Consider the following 21836-nt stretch of genomic DNA (forward strand, 5'->3'; position numbering starts at 1 on the left):
ATGTACAGTAAGTAAAAACACATTTTCTTTAAATCGTTACGATATGATAATTCATTCAAGGAAAGAATAATGCATCCAGTAAACCAGTGTTAAATACTGTGTTTTAATGGGATCTATGCTGAGGTTCAAAAATTGTTATAAAATGTTAATTTATTTATTTTGTGGTGAAAGTTTATGCTATTGCATTTTGTTGTTTTTGGGCTGGCGGCGCTATTTTCGGATGGTTGCGTTCATAGCTTCAGCTGCTGTAATTATCTCGCACTGGTCTAGACCTCTGTCAATCGTTAATCATCAAAAAAGATTGTGCAAAAGATAAATGGCCATATTAAAAGCTGTCGAAGGAGTCAAAGGTATAAGTTACAAAATTGAAGATAGTTCATGATATTGAGACATAAAATGGACCTTGACAGCGTGTTACCCATACTCACAGATGTTAGCGGCTAAATTTCTCAGAAAAAAATTAATCTTTGGAGGCCTATGTCCAATTTACAAACATGTGATTGCAGGACCTTCAGATCTACAGGCTAAATGCCAACTACACAATCAATGGGAAAAAAATGAGCTAGCTAATGTTATGTCAACAAAACATTAGATAATAATGCATAAGTTAGCATGCATCAGTTAACCATTATCCAGCAAAATAAAACGCATAACATTAGCCTACCATTTAGTCTGACTGTATGCTATATACTAAATGAAGATTGTGATTGGTTTAAAGACATGCCAATAAACCAGAGCACGTTTGTCTACCATTCCGGAATGCTATGTGGACTAGCCAGACCCTCTTCACAGCTTGTGGATGGTCTGCCAAAGCGAGACTAGTTCAGCCGTCACTTGTGACATTTGCATTTAATAACCTGCGGATGGCACTCTTCAGGTCTTTACACTCTAGAGGACATGTCTGGACAAGTCTTTGCAGTTAGACCCTATTGGCTTTATGTAAACCTCTTTACAGATCGTACTGTACACCATCTGATGGCGACATTTATGAACACCAGACGCGGAAAGCATAATTCTTACTACAAAATGTGGTATTTATCAGATACCAAGTAAATACCAGGGCCAGTATCGCCAATACCGATACAATGCCCCTACGATATGTAAAAAAAATGAGCGATTCTGTGCGGCCTCCAACTAAGCTTGACGACCTGTGTGACGTGAGCAACCGGTCTGAAAGTTGTAAGTCTTCTGGTAGCTAGAGAAATTTGATCATTCCCAATTTTGCAGAGACAGAGCGTAGATTTATGTTAGAAGATAACAGAGGCACTGGCTAAATATTGCTAACTAAAATGGTAGTTAACATTAGTAATTAAACAAACACCTAATGTAAGTTAAAACTGTCTGCGAACTTCTCCTGACAATACGGTGATTTGTCAACTATGCGACAGCAAGTTGCTTAGTTATTACACAATCGTTGGCCTATTTTAACAAAAACGCCTGCAACGGAGCCATAACATGAGGTACAAGGTGATGGATAAAATGGTCAACTTGCTGTTGATGGGACACATTCCCATTCCACTTTGGAAATAAAGCAGACCTGGAAGCATAATTTACATTGATGTTTGTTGGACAGATTTTTGGTAACCTGTCATCCTGCCAGGTTCGAGGTCAGTGGAGAATTTAAACAAAATTAGATTCCATCTAGGCCTGATTGGATGTGGGTGCTCCCTGGTGTGTGTACCAGTAAAGATCACATAAAAAAATCAATATGAGCATCATTCCTGACTGTGGTTTGCCCTTTCTTCATTTAGTTATACTGTAGACAGGGCTGGTAACTGTAATTTTTGACCAGAGGCACCTGGACATCTTGAAACTCACAGATGATGGTTTTGATATGGACAAATCCTTTCTCCATATACAGTATATCCTATTTGTAGTGTGTCTTTACCCACCTCAGACCCTGTCATCTGCCAGCCTCTGCAGAGGATCTGAGGTAAGAGGGTTTTGACTGCAGGCAGCCAAGGACTTGCTTCTTTTCCTGAGCCTTGAGCTCTTGTTTTTGCAGCTCTTCACAGTTTACAACTGCTTGGAGTACAGTAGATGTAGTTTGAGTCACATTCAGCCCACATATGACACTCAAACATTTTAAGTTCAAATTGTTTTTTCCTGTTAGTGCTTTAGGCCTTTTGCTTAATGTATTATTACCCAGCCAAATGTGCATAAGGATTATTTGTCTCGAGCGAGAACAATTTTAAAATAATTTAGCATTACGACTGAATCCAATATGACATGTATTTGTCTTCTTATTAAGTTGGTTACCTTTTTTAATAATTTAGGCAAGCCTTACTGTACAGACACACTGTCGCCGACTTGAGCTTTTAAAGTTACCGAAAGTCAGTCATTGTAAATGGAAGCCGGCTTCTTTCAGCTTCAAGGAGCGGAAATCTGTTGCCGTCGCGTTGTGAGCAACCAGAGCTTCAATCAGACATTTAAAAGTAGCTCAACTTTATGGTACTGAGCTAAGACACGGTTCAGTGGCTAACGCTAGCAACCAATTAGAATATAGACGTCCTTTGCGCTGGCTGATTCCATAGAAACATACAATGTAAACTTTCGATCCTACCAAAACAGTTCTGAGAAAATAGAGGGAAAGTTCATAATCACCGTTGCTGGGTTGCCTATAATTTATGATATGACATAGTATGCATATTGGGAGCAGGGAACGTTACCTGCCGGTCACATCGTCTCTAAACGGTTCGTTCACAGTGAAGTCCTGCACGGATCAACAAAGGTTAGTCGGGCGGCTGTTTGCTCAGCCTGCATGCTTCTGCGGTTTAGTGGCTCACAAGCTAACAGCTGCGACCAAGAAACACTGACTATGGCTGCGTGTGCTTCTCCCATGACCGAACATAGAATGCTGCCACGTCAGAGCGTCCAAAGCGTCAAAAACCTTCCCCGTGTTCTTTTGACCAACCAGAACTTCAGGAAGAGACCCCCCACTCTTCCTCCCATCACCATACTCAACAGCCCTGTGTCTGCTGTGGAATCCTTCAGGATTCTAGGATCCACTATGTCACAGGACCTGAAGTGGGAGCCCAACACAGACACCGACATCAAAAAGGCCCAGCAGAGAATGTACTTCCTGCGCCAGCTCAGGAAGCTCAACCTGCCTAAGAAGCTGCTGATCCACTTCTACACAGCCATCGTCCAGTCTGTCCTCTGCACGTCCATCACTGTCTGGTTTGGATCTGCCACCAAAAAGGACAGGAACTGACTACAACGGACAGTTAGGACAGCAGAAAAGATCATCGGTGCCAACCTGCCCTCTGCCCATGACTTATACTCCTCCAGAGTCAGGAAACGGGCACGAACAATCACTGCAGACCCATCTCACCCCGGACACAACCTGTTCAAGCTTCTCCCCTCTGGTGGGCGCTACAGAGCACTGTACATCAAAATCAACACATTCAGGAACAGTTTCTACCCACAGGTCATCTCTCTGATGAAAAGCTGACTTCTGACCCACAGTGTCAGGTTCATTTCTCGTCAATAACCCAGTAACACAGTATCTACAGCACCTGTTTACTGGTTCCACTTATTATCCCACTTATTTAGTATTATTCATCATTCCCATTCTCGCATCTCGCTTATCATATAGCTGATTCGGATTCTGGCATTGCACTGTGCAAGCCACACAATTTTTGTGATTAAACAATTACAAAAAAAATACAGAAAAAAAGAACACGTCGCAGGGCTAACACAAAAAATTAATTATTATTAAACAGAGGAAAGATGGGAGGGAGACAGAACAACACTCGCAGAAACAGACACACAACACAGATACAAAAACAGACACACACAGACAAACGGACACAAGACAAGGGACCAAACACCTGCGCAAGTTAGAGGTAGCACAAGGCTAAAGCCCAGACCTCACAGAGTCGATGCACCGCCATGTGTCCAGAGTCTTCCCCGGGGCACCATTAATCCGCGCCGTGGTGAGTTGAAAGGAAAGGGTCCACGTGCGGATAGACCAATCGTGTGCCGGTTTCCAACGGGTTGCAATCATCCTCTTTGCAGCTGTAAGTCCAGCAAAAGCATGTTTCTGAGGCCCGGGAATCGCGTGCCCAGATCCTCTTGATAGGACGGGCAGAGCGGCCAGATATCCCTGAGAACTGATAAAGCCTAGATACCATACCACAGTTTTTAGGCTGCACAGTAAAGAACTTCCGGATAGGATGGACGGGAAAAGGCCTCTGCCAAGGGACACTGTATATCTTAACTGCTGATCTTAATTGTAGGTAAAAGGAAAAGAGAGGAACGCGGTAGATCAAATGCGTTCTGCAAATCGGAGAAGGGCAACAAGCCACCCTAGCTAAAAATGTCTTCTAGACAACAAACTCCCCTTTGTTCCCATTGTGGGGCTGTGATCAGCCTCCCAATCAGGAGTGCTGCACAATTAAATAATGGGGGAAAAAGTGTGCCAGTTAGCTATATGGCAGTAAGTTTAAATCTTTATAAGATGTGAGATAATGGGGCCAAGCGTAGTTGGCACTGTTTATTAGAAACATGTGCAAATGGATCATCATGGAGTCACCAAGGCTCTTTCCATAGCAAAAAGACACATCTTGGTTCAACCAAATGAGGAGGGGCCTCAATACGATGACCAGAAATGATGTTTGAAGTTGAGAACTGAGAGGCCACCCCTCTCTTTCCTCCTCTCTAGAGTAGACCTCTTAGGCCATGGCCGTTTGCCTTTCCAAATAAATTTGGATACTGCTGATTGTAATTTACGGCAGGAGGGGAGAGAGCATAGAGCTCAAAAAATATTAATTTTAACCACTGAGATACGGGTTAGAATCAACATGGGGAGACCCATCCATTTTTCCATGTCTTTCAAAACTTTGTTCAGGGCAATAAAATAGTTAACTTTAACAATCTGGTTCAAGCAGGGAAGACCTCAATGGCTTGGCTTTAAACTGCTTAACAATGGGGATGTTATCAGAGATGGTTAAGTTGCGGGCAGAGTCATTTAAGTGAAGTAGTGCAGATTTCAACCAGTTAATGTTAAAGCCTGATAAGCTTCCATACTCCTTGAATAAAGATAGGTGAGAAAAAGACTGAGGGGTTTTCTAAAAAGACTAAAACATTGTCCTAAAATAATGATACATGATGCTGTGTATTAAGAATGCATATCGATGACACCATGATCAAATGGCTTGAGCCAGCGGCTCTAGAGAGAGACAAAATAATGCAGGACTCAAGGGGCAACCTTGGCGCGAGGATCTAGAGACTGGAAATAAAGAGGAGGAGGTGCGTCTGGTTAAGCCTTGGGCTGAGGGATTAGAATTCAAAACTTTAATCATACCAATGAAAGTGTTACCAAAGCCCATCACCTCTAAGACTGACCATAAAACTGGCCATTCAAGTCTGTCAAAGGCTTTCATTCTTCAACAGACAGACGCGTCATTGGGGTCTTAGTCTCCGCCGCATCAACGATGTGGAGAAGGCGTCTAACATTGTCTGCTGCGAGTCTCGTTTTTATGAATCCTGTTTGGTCAGGGTTCAGTTTTGCCATATGAGACTCCAAACAACGGGCTAGGAGCTTTGCAAAGATTTTTCTGTCAGCGTTACGCAGGCTCAGGGGTTGATAGCTAGAGCACTCTGTAGGATCTTTATCCTTTTTCAAGAGTAAGAAATTAAGGCTGTGTTAACATCCCTTGAGAATTCACCCTTTTAATTATGCACTCAGTAGGTTCATATAATGTGGTTCCTTATTAAGTGAAAAAAATGTGGAATTAGTTTTCTATGGAAAGGATTTGTCAAATAAATAATTAGCATTTTGAGTTTTTCAATGTTATTTGAATAGAACTACGAGGCAAACTATTGGCCTCACTGCTATACAGTATGTAATTACTTTTCAGTTATATTTATTAGGAATGCAGACCAAGTCTTAGGTCACCATTCACTGCCTGCTTTCAAGAAACTGTCACATAGCGGATGATGTAAACCCCCTCATTAAACCCGGGTCAGCCCCTGCATTGCTTTAGTTGAATGTTTTTACAGAACATTACCTTATCATTATCAGTACAAAGTTATTCTTACAACACTTTGGAGACCCCGGAGCAAACTCGGAGTAGAGAAAACGAGTGCTGAACTACATTGTGAGTCATGGCTTTAGTTTGGCCCCGCAGCACTCATTCAGAACTTGGCACAGGACCTGTGCAAAAACTTATCAATAAGAGGCTGCAGATTGCCAGCTAAGAACTTTTTTTCCCAGCTGAGTTTTATCTCAATTATTCAGGTATGGCTTGCGATTCTCCTAAATCTCTGGCAGCTAAATTCTTGGAAAGGCCAAGTGGGATAATGAGTAAGAAGCTAGGCACTATGTAGCTACAAACACAAAGTTTTTACTTCTGCCTTGACCATGAGCAATGCAGCTTAATTTAATCCCCAAAATAACTTGTTTTGTAAAATGTAAGTTTACTCCCTAGGATGTTCATAAAAATATAGCATGATTAGTCTTTCCACGCTTTCTCTTCCATACCAACACACACTTTAGCGTTTCATTGTTCTTTATTTATTTTTTAAAGTGCTATGTCTCTCAGGGACATGGCCTTGACAGGCACAGAGGGGCAGACAGAAGCCTCAGAGGACATGCCCTTTTATGCTGGAGAGAGAGGAATGCATGGAGGGAAGTGCGGGGCAACTTGCAAGGAGGCGGGGAGCCACGCTACGGCAAGCCAAGCTAAATCTCCTCCCTACTTTGTATGCATGCCTACGCTCACCGGCTATGCATAGTGCAGGAGGAAGGCAGAATTTGTCACCCAGCTTAGGAAATAATTCAGAATTAGTCAGACATGTTTGATATCCTGGGATGCACCTGTCATTTATATGATGTATTTAGACACAGGATTTGAAGGGAGAATAGAGAAAAAGACCAAAATACGTTTAATGTGTTTCTAAATGAAGCGTCATTGAAAATCTAGTAAATGTCAAAGACATGAAACATTTACTTTTTCCTCTTCCCTTTGTGGCTTATAGCTGAATGGAATAAAATTGTTTCACTAATGAGATTAATAAAGAGGAACCACACAATTAGCACAGAGGTCTAACAATGAGGCTTTCGCCACTGTTAATTTAAAATGTTACCCAAAGTCCCTTATTTTCCTGCAAATTCACTCACTATATATCGGATGGACATGCGTGATACAGGAGCAATTTACATAAATATTGAGGATGTCTACAAATGCGTAATTGCCAAGCCAGGCTCGCCTATGTACTGTGAACCAGCTTTGAATGCAAGACTTGGCTTCTTTTGTGAGGCTCAGTTCAAAGGTAACTGAGGTAGAGGCGCAGTGTATGTGGCAATAAATAATTGGAATGGAGGGTTAAGATACAGCTGAAGACCATCTTTGAAATATTTATTTGTCAGTAACATTATATAATGAAAATGGTACTTATCAATAAAAGAGCAGGGCTTTAACCCTTGCAGTCCCTGGCTGGATCAGAAGGGAGAGTAAAAGAAGGGGCCAGTGCAAATGTGGCCATGCTATTTATGAACCGGGGGCAAACGCCGTTTCTTCAGACCCTTTTTGTGACAATATAATGTTGTTTCCCCCCCCTAAAATGTTTATTTTTCAAAGTGACAATCTGTCCCTCAGAATTTACATGGTAGACATGTCCACTTGGACAATAGAGCCTAGACCATCAAAGGTGCTGCTCTTCAGATAATGGCCCAGGACAACACCCAGGGGGATTGTCTGGTGATAACCACAAATCCCCTGCTTCAAAACTGATGTCATTGTTAGGTTGAAAACATTTTGAAAAATAACTCACATTCAACCCAATAGGTTAGACTTACTTTTCCTTTAGGGATTGAACTTTGATTAAATGGATTGTTATGTACCCTTCCCAATGAATTGTAATAACTTTGGTGATCCCCTGACTTTTCATGTAGTGCCATTATTTGCCGTACGGCATCCTTGGGTCCCTTGAAAGACGTAATAAAAATCCAAGCTATTATTATACTCAGTGCATTTCTGGGCCTTAAACTTTGATCATACTTTAATACAGACATGAACAGCCGAAGACTTGCACGTGGACAGCTGACATGTGTGCACTTCTACTGCAAATAGGGGTCTTTGCCGAAGCATTTCAGACATGCACGGTAGAAAACAACATGCCAACCTCCCAACAGCAAGAACAACTCCTTTTGTTTGTATTTGGCTGAAGAACAAGAAAGGGTAGAAAAGGATAAAGTGATGGGGAACACAGTAGTAGACATAAAACAGTTTGCTTTTGCCCTGAGCTTGGCAGACATGGGCAGGTCACTACATTTACATCACAATGTTGCAACCATGAATACAGCCTCACAGAGTATATAACCTATAGTGTTTAAATGTAGTGTAGGTGAAAAAAAGATTGCAGTTGTGGTTGCAGACAATTTATCTACTACAGACTCGGAAATAAAGGCAACACTTGTCCTGTTCTTATCTCTGTAGATAAACGTGTTAACACACAGTCCTAGATCCAACTGAAATCCATGAGCTAACGTGGTTTGGTTCTGAATAAAAAACAGCTTGTGGCATTCACCGTGTGTTAGTAAGAGCAAAAACAAACCTGGAAGCTATCTTTTCTTACTCACGTTGCCAGAATCCTTTTAATGTACAACAGAAAAATACATTTGTCTGTCAGTTTGTGTCAGTTCAACTTCAAAAGCCACAAACATTGATTACTTACCATATGGCCACAGCTGGTGGCAACACGCTTCCTTAGACTCATCTACACACTAAAGCAATCATGTTCTAAACCTATCAAAATATGTTTATGTTAACCCCCCCCCCCCCCTCAACCATCATACAGATGCATAGGGATTACATTTCACTGAAATTTAACGTGACAAATGCATTGATTTGTTTTAATGCTAAATTGATTGATACAATTGTTAACATCATTTATTATGCAAAACAACTGATCCACAGCAGGCGCAATAACTGAACAACATCCACTGGCTTTTAAAGACCCATGTAAATGTATGAATAAGACTTGGTAAGAATATGTGACAGATGCAGATATTTTTGCCTTTCATAAAGTATACTCTCCATGCAATGTGACTGAGAGAAATGTGGTTCTGATTGGCTATCCTCGCTCACTGGCTGATTATCGTCTAGACTGATAATTAGATTTTGAAAGTAACCTTGGAGCAAATCCATCTCAACTCAGCATGGTGAAAATGTGTGCTTATGGAACTGCGGTAATACAAGTTTCTTGACTGACATAAAAATCTACGAGGAAATGAAGTGATTATTTTTAAACTCTTCAAGTTTCCTGTGGTGAAATTCCCCTCACCTTATAGAACAATAATGGAGACTGTAATGCAGTCTTATCATCAGGATGATGGGCTCCACACGACAACCTACTTCAAATTGAATTTGTCACAGAAATGATACACAAATTATCACAAAGCAGAGAGATATATTTCTTGTTAAACCGTTGGTTAATTAATTTCCCTCGGGAAACAACAGATAAGGGTTTGTTTTCCTCTTGAGTGCATGTAGCAGTTTTATTATACGCAGATAGGGGTTTGCTTGATACTTTCTCAACTGTACAGTAGACGTTATACTGTAGGATAATCATTGATGTTCTGTTTCTAAAGTTTACATAGCATTATTTCTGTAGTAAATCTGATCTGATTCAGGATCTATTATCCAACAAAAAATGGATTTTAAGCCCCCCCCCCCCCCTAAATTGCACTAATGCAATTGCACTTTAAGGGATTGTATCCATTTTTATATGGACAAACATAATTATTAGACAGTGCAGGGGAAGCTAAATAAACTTGTGTCTGCTCCTCTGTTTTGTTTGGCAAACACCAAAAACTGCTTACCAACAACAAATTGCCTCATGCATTTACACATGCTCAATTTGGCTGCAAAGCCTCAAGTCTAATTACACAGGAAGCAGTGACAAATATGGGACCAGTCCTTGTTGATTTGACCAGTGTTAACTTTGGTCCAACTCCTAAAATATTTACAGCCAATGAATATGAAAGCAGGAGTCACCTCCCCCCATGTTGCGGAGACACGCGGTAATGCAAAACCGTATCACTGAAGGGAGAAAACAAAGCAAGGTCAAATGTATGGTCAGATGTAAAGTGGTGCAGGGTGCTTAATGTTGGGGCATTAGTCTCTGTCAGAGCTTGGTTAGAGGGAGTTGTGTGCAAGGCTGTGCAATCTGGAGAGGATCCAGTCAAGTCAGCAGGGTAAGAGCAGGCTCATTTACCTCCAGTCAGATGCTGCTCTACATCAAAGAGCCTCACTTAAAGCTGCGGAGGGCTTAGATTCTGACTCTTCCTGTGTCTTACCAATTAGTCGATTTTGACTGCAGACACAATGGATTAACTGTGTAGGATAAACACATCAATGTCACATTTTCATTTTCAGAGCCAAGAAACGGTGGACACTGAGGGGCAGACGTTGTTGTTGTCTTTCACAATATTGCCTGAGGGTCTGGGAATGAAACATCAGGACACCACTAAGCATTCCTTCAAGTTGCATCTCACACTCAAGACAGATAATGTGTCCGCTCAGATTTCTCCGAATTTTTCTATTCCCATATGATGTTTTATTCACGACATGGCTGTCACTTGTCAGCCATAGTTCACCTCTTTCATACAGATTTGTGTTCTGTGCAACAGTGCTGGCACATTGCTTGGAGGGATTCCACTGTTCTCGCCCTAATTAATATGTCCCGGTGTCACGCAAATGTTCTGATTTACATCAACTAGAGGCCATAGACTGATACACTCCTTAGTGTCAGACGGGATACTTCAGGGGACGCTGCGCCATTCATCATAATCAACAATGCGGTTATTTATTTATCTAACCTAAATTCAACTATGTAAAAGTGACGTCTAGATTTGAATCTCTTGTTCAAGAAGGCAGCATGGAGACATGGTTCGTGTAATACCAAGTGTGTTTCAATTGGCGGAAATTGGCTTCATAATTTGTTGCATAATTATTTCTTTATCATGTGTTCATCTGATGAAAATGTAACTTTTTGTAATTTTGCCAAAGTCATTGCGTTTTCCATCTCCAGCAACAGCATCTCAATTATAAAACATCCAGGGATAACAAGTTGTCAGACCTATTCTGTGAAATGGAGAAGACGCAGCCAATTAGGCAGTCAAATTTTGATTTTTGCTGCCAAACAGAGCTGGTATGTGTACTCTATACTCTAGCCCACCATTATTCTGGCCTTTGCTTTACAAAAGTGGCCACTGAGAACAATCTCAATTTGCAGACCTATTGTGTTTGTGCAGTGGGTTATTTTAGATCAGAGCTTGAGAAGAGGGAAGTAAGTTGGCCAATTATTACAATTCCTGTGTAATCATGGTGAATTTGTTCTTAAGTGGCCATAATCATACTCTGCTTGTGGCTGACAGTTTTACCCTGGTCACAATGTTCCTATCTTTTTATTATGTACTCAAATGAATAAAACATCATTATATTATAGAATTTTGCTAAAATGGTGCTTAAATCTTTTTTTTTTCTCCAAACAGTACTGAGTGGCTTTCTCCTAATTAATGTTGTTTTGATGTTAGGGAATACATTAATTATGAAGGAGCTCCTGGGAAATTTAGATTCCCTGTTTCCACTGGAACCATTCGGATGGGCTTTTTCCTGAGAACCACAGAGTCAAGTACTGCGAAAATCGTCAGCAATTTATTTGCACATTATTAACTGCACTTAGGGTTTTCTGAATACCACTCTTATGTCACAAAAGTCTTCACATAATCAAAAGCAAAACACTGGGTATTGTCAGTGAATTTTTCGTTTTTTCAGTTGTATGTGGAAATTATTGTGTTTGGACAGGCAAGCGGTTTCTAAATTATGGTATGTGGTTAACCAGTGTTTTCTGTGAGGATACAGGTCAAAGGTTAAGTGCAGCAAATCCAAAACATCCTCGTACCTAAATGACAGAATAGGTTAGATGACTGCACGGTGACCAAGTCAAACACAAGAGCGGAACACGTGACCGTTCCATTTAACGTACCGTCACCATTTTAAACCAAATTAAACATGTAGTTAACATTGGTAAAACTGAAACAGTTAAGTTTAGGCAACAGAAATACTTAGGGTTAGGAAAAGATCAGCAGAGATGGGAAGTAACGAAGTACAAATACTTTGTTACTGTACTTAAGTAGAATTTTCAGATTTTTTTGCTTTACTTTACTATTTACTTTTGTGCCAACTTTTTACTTTTAGTCCTTACATTTTAACATGAATATCGGTTACTTGTCCAAAATTGGCTCGTTACTTTAGTTTCAAATCATTTCACTGGAGTTACCGATATGTTTGTTTGTGTCATCAATCAATTCAATCTAATTGGATGGCAAAATACGTTGCACTTGACGCACCACTGCGGCATTCACTCGCGGAAAATCATTTGCGGAAAATCATTTGCGGAAAATCGTTGCTGCTTGATGGTAACTAGCACATAGTATTATGGATGGCGACATGATTGGAAAAAAAAGGACACAGAGATCCCAGAGATTTGGCAGACAAGCAGCAAGACATTCCCAATCATCCTCGGCCTTATCTGAGAGAGTTGTTTGAGATAGTTGGCATCAAAAATGACTCCTGGCGGATGTGCTGCATAGCTTCTTAGTTATCGTCTGTTTAGTAATTCAGAGTTTATTCTTTATTTTCTATCCAGAAGCCATATTTGAGCACACACACATACATGTAAATTCCTTTTAATGTTAAGGGGAAGATTAAAAAAAAGAGGAACTGCATCTGTGAATTCTCACAGAATCACAATTGAATTCATATCTTGCTGCTCAGCCAGGATCTTATTAACCTGGAGTCCACGTCTCTGTCACAATAATCAGATATGTGATGTTTTTGGCCTATTGGCAGACATCCATTGACAATGTAGCCAATGGCATATAAAGAGCCTTTCTTCCCATGTCCACTGAAGTTTCTCAGTCTGCACTCTAGTGACGTGTGTGGTCCAGGTAGCTTTGCATAAAAAGTGGTTGTCATTCGCAAGGTTACTTTTACGTTTATACTTTAAGTAAATTTCCAAGCCTGTACTTGGTACTTTTTATTTATACTTGAGTAAAAGAAGTTAAATCAGTACATCTTATTTTACCAGAGTGTTTTTTAACACAAGTATCTGTACTTCTACTTGAGTACAGGAAGTCATTTTGCCATCTCTGAACATCAGGGATTTTCTTAAAATTAGTCATATTAGTAACTAGTAAAATGAGTAATGTTAAACTGGTAAAATGACAATGTACCTACATCGTGGTTATACTTAAGTCATGGATTAAGGTCCTTTAAAGTCAGTTAATTAAAAAATGTGACCGTTTGTTTAACACAGGACACAAACCCATTGTCTCATGCGTGAAAGTCCTGAGCGTGTTTGGCCCATCCACCTCCGTATGCTTTTAAGCTTTTAAAGTTTAGCACTCCTCTACTTTGTCACCTTGCTCCCTTGTTTTCCCCTGAGATACTTACTATGATACTTACTAAACAGATCTCTCTTGAGAATGAGACCCTGTTTCTCAATGTGATTACCTGTGTTAATAAAGCTTGAATAAAAAATATGGGCACTAGGCAGTTGTTTCCAGCATAATGTTACGACCTTGTCCCTTTGAGTAGCCATTTGGTTGATGTATTAGTTTATTATTGTTGCATGGTGAGCTGATCATTCTTAGTAGCTGATGTGTGATTGGTTGACATACAATTGGATTGTTATATAGGAACAGCAACTCGGTAGTTTTCCTAAAGGTCATTGTGTTGTCCACAGACTTTGCTAATATTTATTGCAGTTAGGGTTGGCAATGTTTGGGCATGTATGAGCACCACAGAATGAAAAATGGTCTTGGATTATATCCAGGTGGCTGTGCTTTTGAATTACCTCTCAGGGCCTAAGAGGATACAGCATCCTGTTTGTCATAACTGCACCTACAGATGTGTTGTTAATTCAATTTGTAATTGATTCTTTGACACGCTTGTTTGGATAATGACTGCTCTGCTTGCTGTTAATAGCTGTCATGTTGCTCAAGTCTTTTGGTAATGCTAGTTTATTTTTTATTTTATTCAGATACTTAACAAGATGGTTCAGATTCAGGATGCCTTCATAAAGAGGTAAACTACCTCTTTTGCACTCAGGAAGTCTATTGTATTTTTGATATAGATTTAATTGCTTTGCAAATTTGTTCTCTTGAAACGCCCATGATACCATGGATGGATATGATCTTACAGAAGTAAATACCATCGGATCAGGCGCAGCTTAAGTGCCCCCAAAAACAATTTAGAAGACAAGCAGAGAGCAATCTTAGCATCTCAGTGCACATGATTTGTAGTACCATAGTAACTCCATCTCAATCCCGTCTGAATAAATCTATAACAGACCATTCATGAAAATGGGAAGTCCTCTATTAAAGTCATTTGACAAAGTGGATTCTGGCCTGAATTCATTAATGCCAGGAGCAGTTCCTTAAGAATACTGATGAACTCTGTTTGTACAGTACTTTGCCAGTATCCACAGAAAACCACTGTTGTATTTAGTGTTAGAATAATAAGAATTTTTCAACAACAGCCCACTACAAATTTGTTTATTCTTCATAAATATGCGTGAATAATAGGTTTGTTTTTTTAAATAGATAAACTGCAGTGAAACAGCTTAGTGTTGTGGGAGACAAGGGACGCAAGGAGCTTTTAAAATACTAGTATTTTTTTTTTAAACCATACATTGTTGGTATTGACCACCTGCTCTGTGTAGCGGCTCTAGTGGAGTTTATTGTCTCCAAACATCTTTTATACCTCTGTGAGAGCTGTCAGAAGTGTTTGCATGGCCTTCATAGTCTGTTTCCTCCCTGGGTGCTCGTGCGACTCCCTCACCGGAGCTGTGAATTAATCTGCTGGTAGTGAATCATCATGGTGCCTGTTCCCTGGCAGTGGTTCAACCTAATATCAAGTTCAACATAGGTTGGCTGACGGCAAAAGATATGCTAATTTAATAACCTTTTTTTTTTTTTACTCATCATAATTTAAGTTTCGTTCAAGCCTGGATTTGTGAAAACACTGCTGCTGTTCTTTGAGATAGTTTCTCTGAATTTGCAAACATCCACCTCAAATACTGCTCCACCATTTCTGCACTGAGTAAGGACCGCGTGTGACACCCTGCATGTACGCAAAACCACAGACGACCACCAAGCCAAGCCTTGACGTTATCTGCCGAGACCAAAACATATTTTAACTGTCTTTTATGATGGATGTCAGATTTCTGCTCATCTACTTAATAAATGAAAGCATAAGAAAGCGAGTTGCTGAGGATGATTATTTTGGGGCGCCTGTATAGCTCTCCTCCTTCACGCTGCCTGCGTGGTGTGATTTGTAGAGAGATTGAAATGAGGCTGGCTGGTCGAGCAGAGACTCGCTCTTGATTTACACACACTGTTAAATCACACAGACAGCAGGCTGCCGCCGCTGCCCACCATCCCGCCTCAGACACAGATCTATCTCCGAGCAGAAGCCCCTTCAGATTCAGAACCTTATGGCAGCTATAAGACACTGCCCAGCGCCCAGTCCCAACTCCAGCCTGCTGTTGACAATGTTGGATGCTGTGCAACAACTGCCAGTAAATGATTTCTGGCCCAGGATTGCTCAATACAACATTGGACCAAACCTCAGAAAGAGAGGGAGAGGTGGTGACAGAGAAAAGAGAGAGGTTCAAAAGGACCTGCTGTTCAGATGGCCATTGTTTTTGGTGGCATGGATAAATACCCATGACTGTACAAAGACTGTGCAGTCCCGTCTCCCTGAGGAATGTGCGTTTCTTTCAGTGTGGGAAAATAATTATTTGTTTGAATAAACCTGTTCTGTGTGTGTGTGGCACTAATCCCTGTAGAAAAACTTCAAAACGGCAGATTTTTCACATAAAATGACGACGACGTCCTTTACATTGCATTATAAAGCAAACTCACAGACAGTGTTTACTTACTGTATGTGGCGGTGTTTCCACATTGTATCAGCGCTGTTACCTCTACACCAATCATTGTAACACAAAGACAGACGCATCTTTATTCAGATTGTTCAATAAGTTCTTCATATTTAGCCAGGATGCAGATGAAGAACTGAAGACACCAATGAGAGACTTTGTCACTTTAAATAATCAGGACATTGCATGAGAAAATACTAGAGGATTTAACCATCAGTGTCATTGATAAGGACCTATATACACACACACACACACACACACACACACACACACACACACACACACACACACACACAAGCATGCAGTCAGGGTGACTCAACTCATTGAATTGCAATTTGGCATAGAGCACAAAACCCATGAATTGAATTTTTACACACGCCAAAAAACAGAAGAATAGATTTTCAATAGTTTTTTCATTTTATTCAAATTGGGAAACCTGTTTTTTGTTTCCAAAACTATTATTTGAAAACTGCTTCTTGAGTCCTTGAGAAAAAAGTGTGTTATCACAGCCAGAGAATTTGGACTGAAGTCATCATGACTGATCTTACCCATTTGAATTTTTGCATAGTGTAGTGGGGAACTTTCTTGACTCATGCACACAGAATGGACCATTACAATGACAATCATCATCAAGTCATCAAGACTAGAAAATTGTTAAGTTTCATTTGTACTGTCACACAGTATTTAATCTGTAATTGCTCTACAATGTGGGTTAATTTATATCAGTTTAACCATTGTTCTCTAATCACTGTGCTCTCACTGGGAAGCTTAAAAACAGATTTTTAATGAGGATGAATGTGTATGAATCTTAAATGGAAATAATAATCACATATTTATTAGTACTGGCTTCTGTAATCACTTTGCTGTAATTCTTCCACACTGTATTATTTGTTTCTGTGTTTGAGTTTCTCAGGGTGTCATTTCATTTGATGATGTCACTGTTAAAAACAGGTTAGTCCAACCAATCTTCCTTTTTTGAATGTTGAATCCTCAGTACATCATTAAAACATGTGATATGATCAAGAATTGCACCTCACAGAAAAATAGGTCATTTATAGGTTAGCAATATAGACCGTAAAAGTGCTCAACCTCCCATTGTAATTGCCAACATTAATGCTGTTTCATGCGACCTCTGCTTACCAAGGAATCACTGTAACAACAAAGTCTCCCTTCCACATTACACAGCTGTGAAAAAAAACCTTATTTACCAGATACCACATTGAGACCACTCAGAGCTTACTTCACACACATAATCACTAGCTGAGCCCGGTGCACCATGCAGAAAATACCTTACCTCGCTAGAGCCAACGTTTACATCCAAACATAGCACTGCATCTCTTCTGCCAACATAATCATTCAGAGCTTATCCAACGTATTCTGGCCTTTGACGTGGACTGAGAAATTATATTTGACATGAGTCTCAATCTGGACAATGATCTGTCACATCAATGCTCATTTCTCGTATCTAAAACGCTGCAGCCAACCCCTTTAAAAAAAAAAAAAACAGGCTTAGTGTCATGGTAGCTTATTACCTTATGTGCTTTATGGTTGGCATGAAGTACCTGCTGGCAGCTCAACTGAGGCTGTAGCTAGGGACGTTTCTGTGCTTAATCTTATTAGTGCAAAAGGCCTCTTTTCTTGGGGCTACTATGTTTCCCGAGTAATTCTGTGTCAGCCTTGAGTGACAGTGTAATGCTTACAGTGCCAGATAACTGCACGAGTACAGCAAATGACACACTAGATGTTTATGTGTAAATCTTAATTACGGTTATTGTAGGGCGAAGTTTCTTTAAATACGTTTCAGCAGCTTGACTCGATCATGACAAACTTGCTTCAAGATCCCATGCTACTGATTTATGCTATATCTAGCATATGGTAAACATGAAGCTGCAGCCAGCTTGTATTAATAACACATTACACGTCGTATGTTTATGGGATGCAAATGTTAAAATCTGCATGTTGCGGTGGTTACAGTGGTTAAATACTGGACTATTTCTTGGCTCTGATCAGTAACTTTCTGGAGTCTCCACTGGTTACCTGGCAACTGTGCAAAGCCACAGTCTGGCACACGAACAGTAAATTATCCTTCTTACATGTTCTATGCACCAATAAAACAACAATGTACTGTAGGACTTTGGAGGTGATGGTAGGCAGATTTTCTTATCATCTTATTATCACTGAGCCCAAAATGTTGAACTATTCCTTTTAAAAACATATGTGTGGCAACCTACAAGCTGGGTGGTGAGTGTGAAAGTGCCACCTCTCACTCCTTAAATCCAAGATTAACCAATAAACATCCCTCTGTTGGAATGGTACACTTAAACTAAGGTTTGAGGTCATCCACGGAAATCCAGAAATCATCTGCATAAAATCTCATTTATTTTACGCTCTCATCTTTACATATCAGCTCTGAGGTCCTGGTTACTGACCTTATCTCTTTCACATTACGTTGTCCATTCCCCAACCTTTATCCACTCTGCTTCATCTTGATTTCCTACTTTCCTGTCACTAATTAGGTTACACAAGCGCGGGTTCACGGAGGAGTTCAAGTCGAACGGTTTAATCCTACAAGGTCGGAGGTGACAAAGCTAGAAGTGAACCGTTTGAGGAGAAAAGTCGACATTACACTGCATGTTCAGACTTCAACTCCACAGCCTGCGAGCTGGGATATACAGTATTTTGCTCATCAAAGCATGAGGTGCATGATTGCCCCCTTTTATCGACAATACTTTATCAGCTTGGCAACTTGGCAGCGTAATGTATGCCTCCTACTCATTGTTCAACCCTGTTTCAGAATTTATGGTTTAATAAGCTTATAAATAATCCCCTTTGTGTCTACAGATACAGAGAAAAGTTAGGGAATGTCACTACATGGCCATCGATACAGGGGCGGGTTCGGTGACGGGGGGCTAATGGCTCCTGCCCCCATTGCTATCTTCTCTAAACAATTTCCCAAGAGACATCTCTTGAGAGCGGGGTCATTCCTGTGTAGGCTTGTGACTCATCCCCCTTCTGTTCCTGCCATCCCGATGGCCACAGTGAAGCTCAGCTCCCTGCTTCCATCTACCGTGTAGGCGCTCTTTGGTCGGGCTTCTATGAATGCCATCATCCCCCCGCCCCCCGCCCCCTCTCCTCCCCCTCATCCCTCACTGAGCTGCAAGCTGCTCCTTCCTCCCCTATCTCTCCACAAGTCGTCCCGGCTCTCTCCAGAGCCCGCTTTATCTACACCCCTGTGACAGTCTGGCAGTGTATATTATAGCCATTTACAACCAGTTGATACTCCTTTGACTTTTTACTTCACATTAATAAAGTGGCTAATGATCAGCAGCCTCCCACCACGTCTCTTTAACGAGGGTCAAAAACTGTCTGCATCATCAAAATGCCTCGCCCTGTGAGTCAAGTTTACAGATGTGTTTTTATTATGTTGTGTTCTTTCTCCAGTTTATTTTATTTAAACAAATAAGGGAGTTGTGTTTCAAACAGAAAACTTGAATTTGAAAAATTGCTTTTTATTAAGAATGTCTTTTACTTATTTAACCTCCTGTTGGGTGTTAGGTATTCACATTCATTCTACAGTCTTGCTCAATTAGATAAACACTTTGCAATAAATAAATAAAATACACAAATTATTTATCCACTGTTTACTGTTGCATAGTCTTTTAGAATTTAGAAAATAATGATAATGAGGCTTAGACTAATGGTAAATGAATGTACTGGGATTCCCTTAGTTCTGATTTCTTACCTTTTTGTGTTAATTTTCTCTTTATGTTTAGGCATGTGGTTTATTTTTTCCTAAGAAAAAAATTATTGGCTGGACTAAATTACTAATTTCAGATTGATGGGAAGAATTACCCCACATAGTAGTAGAATTGGAAACTAAATAATTTGGTCACTGCTGACTTGAGTCCATATCTAGTAGTATCACACACTAGAGAAAATGCAAAAAAGGTGTGATACCGCAATAATGAAATAATGGAACAATGTAAAATAAGATTATAGGTTTTTCACCTGACAGGATTTATCAGAAGCCGAGGTTAGTCAGTTAACTCGTCAGAGAGCGCTATCATCTCACACAGACTGACTGATGCAGTGTCCCTGGGCTTTGCAGCTGCAGATGCTAATCTTCTAGGATTAATCATGTCATACTTACTGGACTGCGGTAATAGGCTGTTTTGTTAAGTTTGCAGTTAATTAAAGTCCAACTCAAATCTTATCACAATTAGTCTTCCCTAGTACCAAACATAAGTTAAAATAAGTCAACGTTGATTTTTGGTTTCCCACAGGACATGAACATTGGTCTCCTGTTAGTTTGGCCGCTCCATCCACCCAGACCTCCTCCCTATGCTGACTTTGAGACAAGGCTTTATTTGTGTGTCCATCACCGTAAAGGGTTCTAATTGACTCCATTGGTATTGGGTCCTTGGTTGTTGAGAGATTGTGGTAATACTAGGTGTTTCTATGAGATCAGGCTGTTTGATGTTCTCCATCTGCATAGAGGATAATCACACAACTTTCCTGTTAGTGTACAGATAGGGGCTGCGCTCACTCAACATATTTTTGTCAAATCAAACATGATATGCTGGGTAAATCCAGGCGGCTAGATAGACTATCTGTGCAATCTGAGTTTTTTGTTTCTTTTTTGGATGAGATACTGTCTACGTCCTGAACATTTCACATCAAAGTCCTATCCCAAGACAAAGGCGATAGATTTCTGTGTGCACAACCAAACCAATTCTCACTATTGTCTTGTTCAACTACAGCCATTATATGCTGTTAAAATATTAGTATTAGTAAAATATTGTTTAGAGTTCAATATTTGAATACTACACATAGTTGTTTTAACAAAACATCTTTTGCACTAAACTTTGCATTATTTCTTAAATCCCTGCTACAAATCACCGCTCTTGGGTGGTAAAAGAATCACTACATAATAGTGGAGTAATTGGTGGGAGTTGGAAGATAGTAACAATTAATGGTTGAACAGAAGCAACGGGATCAAACAGTCTGAATGACTCTCTATTGATTCTTGACTCTATTATTTTTTAATTCTATTATTTAATGTGGCCTACCAAGCCCTGTTCTATTTAAGTGTCCATACACATGCACAATACCATAAAATCAAACTGAAGCAGCTGAATGGAATTCAGCAATCGTTCAATTACTGTGTACTGTAGTATTCACAACTGTGCTTTTCCTGCTGTGATATGTGATATAAGTGTCTTCTGTGAAAATGTTGAACATAAGGTTAAGAATGATATTTTGCACTCTCTTTCTTATTTACTTATATTGTGGCCATTTACATGCACATCCAGTAGATTTTAACCTTTATGTTGTGTCGGGTCAAGTTGACCCGTTTTTCTTGTGTCAATGTTCTTTTTAATTCCCCAAAATAACACGATTGATACCACACAACGCTCTTTGGCAAGTACAAATCTCAACTTTCATTCATTTTGGGGTGTCTCATTCAATTTTATAGCATTTGAATAAAAGTGGAGTGAAATGTATTGAGTAAAAGTTGACATAATCCAGTCTATAATTATCCATCAACATCCATTCCTTTAATTTTAGTCCACATAATTCCAATTTACTGCTTTTGTAACTCAAACATTAGGTATAATTTCCTATAAATGAGGTGTATTGACCATAAATTCCAAAAACAACCGTAAAACTAAAGTTAATATGTTAGTGTTACGTAGCACTGAATGTAAAAAAAAGTGACAAAAATTCAAAAAAGCCTCAAGTGTTGACAAAAGGATAAAACAAAGAAAAGGTTAAAAACATAAAGCGTCAACAACAGTGTTGATTTTCAATTTTGACGGGAAGACAACACAAGGGTTAAAGAAGTCAGTGTTTTTGTCTGAGACCAAAGGTTTACGTCAGTA

The 21836-nt window shown here is 39.9% G+C and overlaps 1 long non-coding RNA gene across 1 annotated transcript; it reads right to left on the reverse strand.

The window, feature by feature from the left end:
- Window positions 1-755: 755 nt before the first annotated feature.
- Window positions 756-21572, reverse strand: LOC117960562. Its single transcript, XR_004660178.1, has 3 exons — window positions 21561-21572; window positions 19848-19849; window positions 756-833 (listed from the first exon to the last, which is right to left on the reverse strand). It is a non-coding gene; the product is annotated as an uncharacterized LOC117960562 (long non-coding RNA).
- Between the last annotated feature and the right edge of the window lie 264 nt (window positions 21573-21836).

Source organism: Etheostoma cragini, chromosome 17 (assembly GCF_013103735.1).
Source record: "Etheostoma cragini isolate CJK2018 chromosome 17, CSU_Ecrag_1.0, whole genome shotgun sequence".
NCBI lineage: Eukaryota > Metazoa > Chordata > Actinopteri > Perciformes > Percidae > Etheostoma > Etheostoma cragini.